This window comes from Oncorhynchus masou, chromosome 12 (assembly GCF_036934945.1).
Source record: "Oncorhynchus masou masou isolate Uvic2021 chromosome 12, UVic_Omas_1.1, whole genome shotgun sequence".
NCBI classification, from domain to species: Eukaryota; Metazoa; Chordata; class Actinopteri; order Salmoniformes; family Salmonidae; genus Oncorhynchus; species Oncorhynchus masou.
The window spans coordinates 52,379,609-52,392,392 of record NC_088223.1 but is presented as its reverse complement, the minus strand read 5'-3'; the positions used below and the strand labels follow the sequence as shown (position 1 = coordinate 52,392,392).

Here is a 12,784-nt window from a genome sequence, read left to right as displayed (position 1 = left end):
GAAACGACACATATTCATTTTCTCTCAAAGCTCTGTCGTCTTGAAGACAATATCTGCTGACAGCATTGTTCTGTCATTTCTCTTGACTGTTTCCAACTGCTACATTGGCATTCACTAAATATTACAAAAGTATGTGAGAACGCCTTCAAATTAGTGGATTAGACTATTTCAGCCACACCCGTTGCTGACCGGTGTATGAAATCGAGCAACAACGGCTCGAAGTGGTAGGCCACACAAGCTCACAGAACGGGACCGCCGAGTGCTGAAGCGTGTAACGCATACAAATCCTCGGTCCTCGGTTGCGACACTCACCACCGAGTTCCAAACTCCCTCTGGAAGCAACGTCAGGACAAGAGCCAAGCGTCGGCTGGAGTGGTGTAAATCCCGCCGCCATTGGACTCTGGAGCAGTGGAAACGCAAAACTCTGCAGGGATGTATCATGCTTCACCATCTGGCAGTCCGGCGGACTAATCTGGGTTTGGCTGATGCCAGGAGAACGCTACCTATCCCAATGCATAGTGCCGACTGTAAAGTTTGGTGGAGGAGGAATAATGGTCTGTTTTTCATGGTTCGGGCTAGGCCCCTTAGTTCCAGTGAAGGGAAATCTTAACGCTAGAGCATGCAATAACATTCTAGATGATTCTTTGCTTCCAACTTTGTGGCAACAGTTTGGGGAAGGCCCCTCCCTGTTTCAGCATAATAATGTCCCCGTGCACAAAGCGAGGTCCATACAGAAATGGTTTCTCGAGAAACTGACTGGCCTGCACAAAACCCTGACCTGATCCTGTAGTGTATGGTGTTTTAAAAGGATCTTTCTGCTTCCTGCTGTCAGTACAGACATGCTCTCTAGTGCCAATTGATCCGGAGGAGAGGGATGATAGATTTGTGGCTGGAGCAGAAACAAAATGAAGGCTTTGTTTAAGGTGTAGCAGCCATCGATCGCTTTCTTAATGAACACACAAAAAGTACCACTCCACCGCTCCGTTTATTCTACCTTCCCTCCCAGCTCTCTCTCGATCATTCTCTCTCGCTCTCATTCTCTCTCTCCCACCACTGTCTTTCTCTGTGCTCCCCTGTTGAGGCCTGGTGAAAGCCTGCTGGTCAGCATATTTAGGCTAGCTGTGCATTCATATTTCAGCACTCTCTGAGGCCCGACTCTGATTTGATGTTAAAACATTTCAACTCTAGGGAGGTAGTGATCTTGTGGGGCTATTTTCAGTTGTCTGCCGGTGAACTACCTTTAACCTCTGCCTCTCCAGCAGACTGAGTGACATAACATTGGCTGTCACTCCTCACCACCTAAACCTACACACTGGAGCCATCCCTCCTCCTCTTCCATAGGAGCATGTGTATACGTCAACAGTACACTCAGCCAAATGCACCCTTGCAAGCACACACATCCACTAACTATCTCAAACAGATAACAAACAAAACACACATTCTCTCTCTCTGTATCTCACAGACAGACAGACAGACAGACAGACAGACAGACAGACAGACAGACAGACAGACAGCATCAATAAATGAACCACCTTACTTTAGGAAACAAGTTGCAAGTTGCTGTATATAGGGCTCTAGCTCTCTCTTTTTCTGTCTCTCTCTCTCTCTCTCTCTCTCTCTCTCTCTCTCTCTTCTCAATGGCTCCAGGGTATCGTGAGTCTAGAAATCAAGCAATTACATCACGCTCCTTCAGCCCCTTATCTGTCCTCGCAGTCACACTCCCCTCCTTTGCTCTCCATCCTTTCTCATGGCTCTCAGCGCTTTTGTCATTTGCCCTCATCCCTTGTCCTATGGTGATTACTGCTGCTTGTTCAGACCCTGTCAGCGGAGTGTGCTGGTGTAGTGGGCAGTAATACATGTGTATATACTGTGTCGATGAATTTCTACATACCTCACGTGCAACTCGTAATAAGGCTAAGCAATTAGCCTATTGAAATGTTTCTCTAACTCTATAAAGATTATTAGCCATATGCAGGAGGCTTCAGTTGGACCATGTGCAGTCAAGTATTATGGGTTTAGCTGACTAAGATCAACGAATGGTCATGAGGAGCGAATATCAGAGCAAGTATTATTTAATAACTTTGTAAAATGAATGGTTTCACAGACAAGGCATACATGTTAATGTAGGCAACACTGACATTAACAAAGCCTTATTCGAGGCATATCGATTCTAAGGTTAACTTACAAGGCAGAGCATTGACAAAGAGATGCTTACTAGGCCAGAGGCCTAGGAGCCTAGCAAATGAGAATTGATCATCAACTTTCCTCCATGGCTGGAAACAGGGTAAGAGAGAGAACGAAGGCATTTGATTAAATGTATAACATCTGAAGGTGTATCACAATTCTAGTGAGTCAGACGTTTACATACACTAACTAACATACATACACTAACATACACTTGACTGTGCCTTTTAACAGGTTGGAAAAGTCCAGAAAACGATGTCATGGCTTTAGAAGCTTCTGAAAAGGCTAATTGACATCATTTGAGTCAATTGGAGGTGTACCTGTGGATGTATTTCAAGGCCTACCTTCAAACGCAGTGCCTCTTTGCTTGACATCATGGGAAAATCAAAAGAAATCAGCCAAGACCTCAGAAAACATGTTTTAGACCTCCACAAGTCTGGTTCATCCTTGGGATCAATTTCCAAACGCCTGAAGGTACCACGTTGATCTGCACAAACAATAGTACGCAAGTATAAACACCATGGGACAACGCAGCCGTCATACCGCTCAGGAAGGAGATGCACTCTGTCTCCTAGAGACGAACTTACTTGAGTGTGAAAAGTGCAAATCAATCCCAGAACAGCAGCTAAGGAGCTTGTGAAGATGCTGGAGGAAACAGGTACAAAAGTATCTATATCCACAGTAAAACGAGCCCTATATCGACATAGTAAAGGAAAGAAGCTGAGGTAGGAAAATGAGGTTGGAAAATTACGTGGATGTATTGAAACAACATCTCAAGACATCAGTCAGGAAGATAAAGTTAGTTTGAAAATGGGTCTTCCAAATGGACAATGACCCCAAACATACTTCCAAAGTTGTGGCAATATGGCTTAAGGACAACAAAGTCAAGGTACTGAAGTGGCCATCACAAAGCCCTGATCTCAGTCCTTTCTAACATTTGTGGGCAGAACTGGAAAAGCGTGTGGGAGCAAGGAGGCCTACAAACCTGACTCAGTTACACCAGCTCTGTCAGGACGAATGGGCCAAAATTCACCCAACCTATTGTGGGAAGCTTGTGGAAGGCTACTCGTAACATTTGACCCAAGTTAAACAATTTAAAGGCAATGCTACCAAATACTAATTGAGTGTTTGTAAACTTCTGACCCACTGGGAATATGATGCAAGAAATAAAAGCTGAAATAAATCATTCTCTCTACTATTATTCTGACATTTCACATTCTTAAAATAAAGTGGTGATCCTAACTTGACCTACGACTGTCAGGAATTGTGAAAAACCGAGTTTAAATGTATTTGGCTAAGGTGTATGTGAACCTCCGACTTCAACTGTAGATAGCATCAGAGTTATCCTCAGTGGTCAAGTTTCAGAGAGATACCAGACATGGAGTAATGTAGTATTATCCTATCACATTCAAGAGTCAGTCCTCTGAATACTGTAACAGAGAGAAACATTTCGGCCCCTCAGAGTGGGGAAGGGCTGACTAGTCCTTTGTCGTTGTCCTCTGCCTTCCCAACTCCAGGTGTCAGAGACGTACATTAGGGCCGAGCCGACACTGGGTTGGATCTTATCATGCATTCCTATGGGGAGGATAGTGTAATATCAGGATCAATATTCTGGTTGGCTGTGATTTTTATCCGGAGGATCAAGTTAATGGCTAGGGTCAAGGTTCGTGGTTTGATATCGGAGAAGGGGAGACAGGCTATGCCAGGGGGTTCAGTTTGTCAGTGAAGGTTTAGGGATGGCCCGGGAATTAGAGAGGAGGATAGGGTAACCGCCTCTAAGGCACGGAGATGGGAGAGCTGAGTAGGTGGCATAAAAATGGAAGTGGGAGACTGCTAAATCCACTGAATCCTGGCAACTCCAGCCTCCCACTCCCTGACAAAGCACAAGGAGGGAGTCGCCTGTCAAAACCCCCTGCAGGAGAAATGTGTGCACTGGGGGTTGTGCACTGACTGCAAAGTGTATGTTTCTTAGCCTAGATAGAGTGCCTATAGAAGATCTACACCCCCTTGAACGTTTTTCACATTTTGCAGCCTTAAAAATTGTATCTAAAAAGGGATTCAAATCCTTTTTGTCCCCTACATATACAGTGGGGCAAAAAAAGTATTTAGTCAGACGCCAATTGTGCAAGTTCTCCCACTTAAAAAGACGAGAGAGGCCTGTAATTTTCATCATAGGTACACTTCAACTATGACAGACAAAATGAGAAAAAAATCCAGAAAATCACATTGTAGGATTTTTTATGAATTTATTTGCAAATTATGGTGGAAAATAAGTATTTGGTCACCTACAAACAAGCAAGATTTCTTGCTCTCACAGACCTGCTCCTCTGTCCTCCACTCGTTACCTGTATTAATGGCACCTGTTTGAACTTGTTATCAGTATAAAAGACACCTGTCCACAACCTCAAACAGTCACACTCCAAACTCCACTATGGCCAAGACCAAAGATCTGTCAGAGGACACCAGAAACAAAATTGTAGACCTGCACCAGGCTGGGAAGACTGAATCTGCAATAGGTAAGCAGCTTGGTTTGAAGAAATCAACTGTGGGAGCAATTATTAGGAAATGGAAGACATACAAGACCACTGATAATCTCCCTCGATCTGGGGCTCCACGCAAGATCTCACCCCGTGGGGTCAAAATGATCACAAGAACGGTGAGAAAAAATCCCAGAACCACACGGGGGGCCCTAGTGAATGACCTGCAGAGAGCAGGGACCAAAGTAACAAAGCCTACCATCAGTAACACACTACGCCGCCAGGGACTCAAATCCTGCAGTGCCAGACGTGTCCCCCTGCTTAAGCCAGTACATGTCCAGGCCCGTCAGAAGTTTGCTAGAGAGCATTTGGATGATCCAGAAGTAGATTGGGAGAATGTCATATGGTCAGATGAAACCAAAATAGAACTTTTTGGTAAAAACTCAACTCGTCGTGTTTGGAGGACAAAGAATGCTGAGTTGCATCCAAAGAACACCATACCTACTGTGAAGCATGTGGGTGGAAACATCATGCTTTGGGGCTGTTTTTCTGCAAAGGGACCAGGACGACTGATCCGTGTAAAGGAAAGAATGAATGGGGCCATGTATCATGAGATTTTAAGTGAAAACCTCATTCCATCAGCAAGGGCATTGAAGATGAAACATGGCTGGGTCTTTCAGCATGACAATGATCCCAAACACACCGCCCGGGCAACAAAGGCGTGGCTTCGTAAGAAGCATTTCAAGGTCCTGGAGTGGCCTAGCCAGTCTCCAGATCTCAACCCCATAGAAAATCTTAGGAGGGAGTTGAAAGGCCGTGTTGCCCAGCAACAGCCCCAAAACATCACTGCTCTAGAGGAGATCTGCATGGAGGAATGGGACAAAATATCAGCAACAGTGTGTGAAAACCTTGTGAAGACTTGCAGAAAACGTTTGACCTCTGTCATTGCCAAGAAGGGGTATATAACAAAGTTATGAGATTAACTTTTGTTATTGACCAAATACTTATTTCCCACCATAATTTACAAATAAATTAATTAAAAATCCTACAATGTGATTTTCTGGATTTTTCCCCCTCATTTTGTCTGTCATAGTTGAAGTGTACCTATAATGAAAATTACAGGCCTCTCTCGTCTTTTTAAGTGGAAGAACTTGCACAATTGGCGTCTGACTAAATACTTTTTTTTGCCCCACTGTATACACAACCTACTCCACATTTTCAAAGTGAGAGTGAATTCAAATGTCAAAATTTAAGAAAAGAAAAAAACGTAAATATCATAATTGGATGTCTCCACCCCTCCACCCCACTTGGTGGAAGCACCTTTGGCAGCCAGTCCAGCTGTGAATCATTTGGAATAAGAGTCTACCAATTTTGCACAACTCTTAAGGCAACATATATCCATTGTTTTTGTCAAAATTGCTGGGAATCTTTGATGGATAGCGATTTTTAAATGTTGTCTCTGATTTTCAAAGTATTCAGACCCCTTCTATTTTTCCACATTTTGTTACATTACAGCCTTATACACACAATACCCCATAATGACCAAGTGAAAACATGTTTTTAGAAATGTGTGCGAATGTATTAAACATTAAAAAAATGGAATACCTTATTCACATAAGTATTCAGACCCTTTTCTATGAGACTTGAAATTGAGCTCAAGCTTATCCTGTTTCCGTTGATCATCCTTGAGGTGTTTCTACTAGATTGGAGTCCACCTGTGGTAAATTCAATTGATTGGACATGATTTGGAAAGGCACACAACTATATAAGGTCCCACAGTTGACAGTGCATGTCAGAGCAAAAATGGAAGAAGTTTGGAACCACGAATACTCTTCCAAGCCACTCCTTCGTAAAAGGCACATGACATCCTGCTTGGAGTTTGCCAAAAGGCACCTAAAGGACCAGACCATGAGAAACAAGATTCTATGGTTTGATGAAACCAAGATTGAACTCTTTGGCCTGAATGTCAAGCGTCACGTCTGAAGGAAACCCGGCACCATCCACCACAGGTGGACTTCTCAGATAGAGTTCAGTGTCAAATTAGAGGGCCTGTTGTCCAGACCTCTGGCAGTCTCTCAGGGTTCAATTCTTGGGCTGACTCTTTTCTTTGTATACATCAATGATGTTGCTCTTGCTTTGGGTGATTCTTTGATCCACCTCTACGCAGATGACACCATTCTGTAGACATCTGGCCCTTCTTAGGACACTGTGTTAACAAACCTCCAAACAGGCTTCAATGCCATACAACACACCTTCCGTGGTCTCCAACTGCTCTTAAATGCTAGTAAAATGAAATGCATGCTCTTCACCCGATCGCTGCCCGCACCCTCCCGCCCGACTAGCATCACTATTCTGGACGGTTCTGTCTTAGAATATGTGGATAACTACAAATACCTAGGTGTCTGGCTAGACTGTAAACTCTCCTTCCAGACTCATATTAAGCATCTCCAATCCAATATTAATCTTAATCTATTATCTAATATTATCTAGAATCCTATTTCGCAACAAAGCCTCCTTAACTCATGCTACCAAACACCCTTGTAAAACTGACTATCCTACCGATCCTTGACCCAAAAAAATACTTTACAGTGTTCAAGTAACATACACATCTCAACATCAACAGTTCAGAGGAGACTGTGAATCAGGCCTTCATGGTTGAATTGCTGCAAAGAAACCACTATTAAAGGACATCAATAATAAGAGACTTGCTTAGGCCAAGAAACACAAGCAATGGACATTGGACCAGTAGAAATGTGTCCTTTGGTCTGGAGTCCAAATTTGAGATTTTTGGTTCCAACCGCCGTGTCTTTGTGAGACTCGGTGTGGGTGAACGGATGATCCCTGCATGTGTATTTCCTACCGTAAAACATGGAGGAGGAGGTGTTATGGTGTGGGGGTGCTTTGCTGGTAAATTCAAGACACACTTAACCAGCATGGCTACCACAGTATTCTGCAGTGATACACCATCCGATCTGGATCTGGATGCCGTAGCCCACACACCTCCAGTCTGTGTAAGGGCTATTTTACCAAGAAGGAGAGTGATGGAGTGCTGTATCAGATGACCTGGCCTCTACAATCACCCAACCTCAACCCAATTGAGATGGTTTGGGATGAGTCAGACCGCAGAGTGAAGGAAAAGCAGCCAGCAAGTGCTCAGCATATGTGGGAACTCCTTCAAGACTGTTGGAAAGCATTCCAGGTAAAGCTGGTTGAGAGAATGCCAAGAGTGTGCAATGCTGTCATCAGGGCGAAAGGTGGCTATTTGAATATTCTCAAATATAAAATATATTTTGATTTGTTTAACACTTTTTTGGTTACTACATGACTCTATATGTGTTATTTCATAGTTTTGATGTCTTCACTATTATTCTACAATGTAGAAAATAGTCCAAATTAAGAAAAACCCTTGAATGAGTAGGTGTTCTAAAACGTTTTACCAGTAAGTATATGCCGAGTATATGCCAAGGAGTTGCAGTCAGTTTTGGAATGGGTGGCTAGTAATAAACTGGTCCTGAACATGTCTAAAACTAAGAGCATTGTATTTGGTACAAATCATTCCCTAAGCTCTAGACCTCAGCTGAATCTGGTAATGAATGGTGTGGCTGTTGAACAAGTTGAGGAGACTAAATTACTTGGCATTACCTTAGATTGTAAACTGTCATGGCCAAAACATATATATATTTATATCCATAATAAAGAGATGCTCTGCTTTTTTGACACCACACTTCAAAAAGCAAGTCCTGCAGGCTCTCGTTTGTCCAGCCATGTGGTCAAGTGCTGTGAAGAAAGGTGTAAGCTGCAGCTGGCCCAGAACAGAGCAATACGTCTTTCTCTTCATTGTAATCAGAGGACTGATATAAATACCATGCATGTCAGTCTCTCTTGGCTAAGAGTTCAGGGGAGACTGACTGCATCACTTCATTTTTTAAATAAGAAACATTAATGTGTTGAACGTTCCAAGTTGTTTGCCTAATCAGCTTACACACAGCTCTGACACACACTTACCAAACCAGACTTGCCACCAGGGGTCTTTTCACTGTCCCCAAATCCAGAACAAATTCAAGAAAGCGTACAGTGTTATATAGAGTCGTTATTGCGTGGAACTCCCTTCCGTCTCATATTGCTCAAATGAACAACAAACCTGATTTTAAAATAGCAGATAAAGCAACACCTCACTGCACAACGCCTCTCCCCTATTTGACCGAGATATTTTTTAGTGTCTACTCATATTTAGGCTGTGTGTGCCATTTTTAAATTCATGTAGTTCTGTTCTTGGCTATTCATGTTCAGTATTATGTCATGTTTCATGTTTTGTGTGGACCCCGGGAAGAGTAGATGCTGCTTTCGCAACAGCTAATGGGGATCCTAATAAAATACCAAATAACAAGCAAATTTAAGTCAGGACTGAGACTAAACCCCTCAGGAACACTCAACACCTATTGGAAAGCCATTCTGGTGTGTCTTTGTCATTAAAATGTGTTTAATTGTCTCGCTGAAACTCTTTCCCAGGGTTAGGTTTACAGAAGACTGAGGCGGGGTTTCCTATAACTTAAAAAAAAATAATTAGGGTGCACATTTTGTTTTTTCTCCGAGCACTACACTGCTGATTCAAATAAACCAACTCATCATCAAGCTTTGTTTATTTGAATCAGCCAGGACTGAGTTTGTGAAACCCTGGTCTAGAGTGTATAGTTTGTGTCGTCTGTAACTTACTGCTTGGATATTAATTAGTGGATAAGAGATGTGGGTTTTGAGTGATTTAGCAGCTTGGTTTTGAGGTTGTGAACCTGAAACTGAGGTAAGGGAGAGGTTTTATAACACCTACACTCCAATAGACTCTCAAAGCATCTGTCTGCCATGAGATATGAGCCTTCCTGGTTATTTTTATTCCTGCCCTCCTCTCTCTATCTTCTCTTGCTCCTCTCTCTCTCTCTCTCTCTCTGACAGCAATGAATTAAGAGCCTAACGAGCTGCATTAATGAGTCTTTTCGGAGGGAGGGGTGGGCTCTGCAGAGAGAAGTTTTCTGTCAGGTCAGATGTGCTGTCTTTAGGTAAAAATGAAGAGAGAAAGACGAAGGAGAGGAGAGAGCCGAGTGAATGTAGGAATGTAGCCCTGTAGGAACACAAACCTAGGTTTCTGGCTGAGGTCCAAGTGGTCCAGGTGAAGATGACATCATGCCTCAGGCGTCCTCTGCACTGTCAGTAAGAGTGCGTCTCAGCTGAATGACTCATCACCATACAGATAGATTACCATGCACAAAAGCGAGATGGAAGGGAGACTTCTACTCCAGATGGGAAATGACACAGCTAATGACTATATCTTTTGATCTGCTCTCAAGTACCTCTGTTTGTGATTGTATATTCTCTACGTCATAACATATTTTTGTTTGTCTAACCCCATACTTACAGCACAGGTAAGCAAAAATCATATCAAAGTTGATTTGTCACATATACAACGAATACAACAGATGTGGACCTTACCATGAAATGCTTACTTACAAGCCCTTAACCAACAATGTAAATAGTCTGGTGGCCATTTGATTAATTGTTCAGCAGTCTTATGGCTTAGGGGTAGAAGCTGTTAAGGAGCCTTTTGGTCCTAGATTTGACGCTACGGTACTGCTTGGCGTGTGGTAGCAGAGAAAACAGTCTATGACTTGGGTGACTGGAGTCACTGACAATGTTATGGGCCTTCCTCTGACATCGCCTATTATATAAGTCCTACAGACAGTTTATGCTAATAATCATTTTCCCATAGAAGGGGCTCCCAAATGGCGCAGTGGTCTAAGGCACTGCATCTCAGTGCTAGAGGCGTCTCTACAGACGCTGGTGCGATTCCAGGCTGTATCACAACCGGTTGTGATTGGGAGTCCCATAGGGCGGCACACAATTGGCCCAGCATCATCCGGGTTAGGGTTTGACCGGGTTAGGGTTTGACCGGGGTAGGCTGTCATTGTAAATAAGAATTTGTGCTTAACTGACTTGCCTGGTTAAATAAATCAAATTAAAGTGTTCCCATAGGAATATTTCTGGAAAGTACAGAGCAATGTCCATGAAATGCCTAACAGTTCAATGTTCAACCGACATGTAGCTGTCAAGAGTTAATTTAATAGCCAATTCATGCAGCGATGCTTCAGATTACGTAATGGACGTAGTGGAAATTATTTGTATTCCCCTGTTGTTATTCGCTACGATTTTCTGTGCCATATAGCTAGGGCTTTTAGACTATCGGAATGGAAATCCAGGTTACCATGGAGACAAGCTTTCTACCATGGAGCTTCAGAGAGCCCAGTGGCTGATGCTATACTGTAACCATGGTAGCAATGGTCAGGACAGGAGTGAGGGATGGAGTGGGAGAGATGGTTGGCATCCTGACTGGCTCAGAGCTGTGGGATGCCACGGTGAGAAATGGAGAGAAGGAGAGAGTGAGAGAATGACCTTTGTCCGTATGTTAACCTTATTATTGCGTAAACACTTTCAGTGTAAAGTAATGGAATAGAGGGGCCAAACCTCCAGATGATAGTTTGGGACAATTTGGCAAATAATGAATACAAACTGTCTGTTCAGAGAGAATATGTGACGTTTCAATAGATGCGGTATGTTCATGCATAAGGAGAATGGAGAAAGAGGAATGGTTGGATAGATTCACAACTTAAGGGATGGAGAGGGAATATATCTGGGACTCTTTGGAACCGTGTGTGTGTGTGTGTGTGTGTGTGTGTGTGTGTGTGTGTGTGTGTGTGTGTGTGTGTGTGTGTGTGTGTGTGTGTGTGTGTGTGTGTGTGTGTGTGTGTGTCTCTCTGCGGGCTGTCAGTTGTGTGAAGGTCGGCAGGCTGATTTCATGCTGCTGCTGTTGTTTGCTGCTCTGTAAGCACTTTGGATGCACAGTGTCTTCCTCATTTTAATCAGGGAGGGACAAAATTAAGAGTGGAAAAGGATAGAAGTTTAGAGAGAGAGAGGGAGAGAGAGGGAGACTGCTGTGCATTCTCTAAAGAGTACAGAATTTAGAATCGTCCATCCACCCTTTTTACAGTACACTCTTAGATAAAAGGGTTCCAAAAGGGTTCTTCGTCTGTCCCCATAGGAGAACCCTTTTTGGTTCCAGGTAAAACCCTTTTTGGTTCCATGTATATAGAACCCTCTGTAGAAAGAGTTCTACTTGGAACCCGAAACGGTTCTAGCTGGAACCAAAAAGGGATCTTCAAAGGGTTCTCCTATGGGGACAGCCAAAGAACCCTTTTAGATTCTAAACTCAGCAAAAAAAGAAACATCCCTTTTTCAGGACCCTGTCTTTCAAAGATAAATCTTAAAAATCCAAATAACTTCACAGATCTTCATTGTAAAGGGTTTAAAGACTGTTAACCATGCGTGTTCAATGAACCATAAACAATTAATGAAGATGCGCCTGTGGAACGGTCGTCAGGACACTAACAGCTTACAGACGGTAGGCAATTAAGGTCACAGTTATGAAAACTTAGGACACTAAAGAGGTCTTTCTACTGATTCTGAAAAACACCAAAAGAAAGATGCCTAGGGTCCCTGCGTGAATGTGCCTTAGGCATGCTGCAATGAGGCATGAGGACTGTAGATGTGGCCAGGGCAAATCTGGTGCAGTCCATGAGGAGGAGATGCACTGCAGTACTTAATGCAGCTGGTGGCCACACCAAATACTGACTGTTACTGTTACTTTTGATTTTGACCCCCCTTTGTTCAGGGACACATTATTCAATTTCAGTTTGTCACGTGTCTGTGGAACTTGTTCAGTTTATGTCTCAGTTGTTGAATCTTGTTATGTTCATACAAATATTTACACATGTTAGGTTTGCTGAAAAATAAACGCAGTTGACAGTGAGAGGACATTTCTTTTTTTGCTGAGTTTAGATAGCACCTTTTTTTTCTCTCCAAGATTTGTAGACGAGATGCAACGAAAAACATTTTGGAGAGAGAAGCAACGGGAGGAGAGGAGCTGAAAGGGATGAAAGGAGTTCAACAGAGAGAAAGAGACAGGGGTAGATAGAGAGATGGAAGTCAAATACGGTGTACAGAGTGTATTCTTTGTACAGGATGTCGGGGGGCAGGTAAGCCTTCACCACCCTAATGCCAATAGCCCTGGCATGTATTAG

At 43.1% G+C, this 12,784-nt stretch overlaps 1 protein-coding gene across 4 annotated transcripts in view; it reads left to right on the top strand.

Moving 5' to 3' along the window:
- The window catches only part of LOC135550375 (disks large homolog 4-like), a 93,341-nt gene that overhangs the window by 63,303 nt on the left and 17,254 nt on the right, over positions 1-12,784 (top strand). The window lies entirely within an intron of this gene.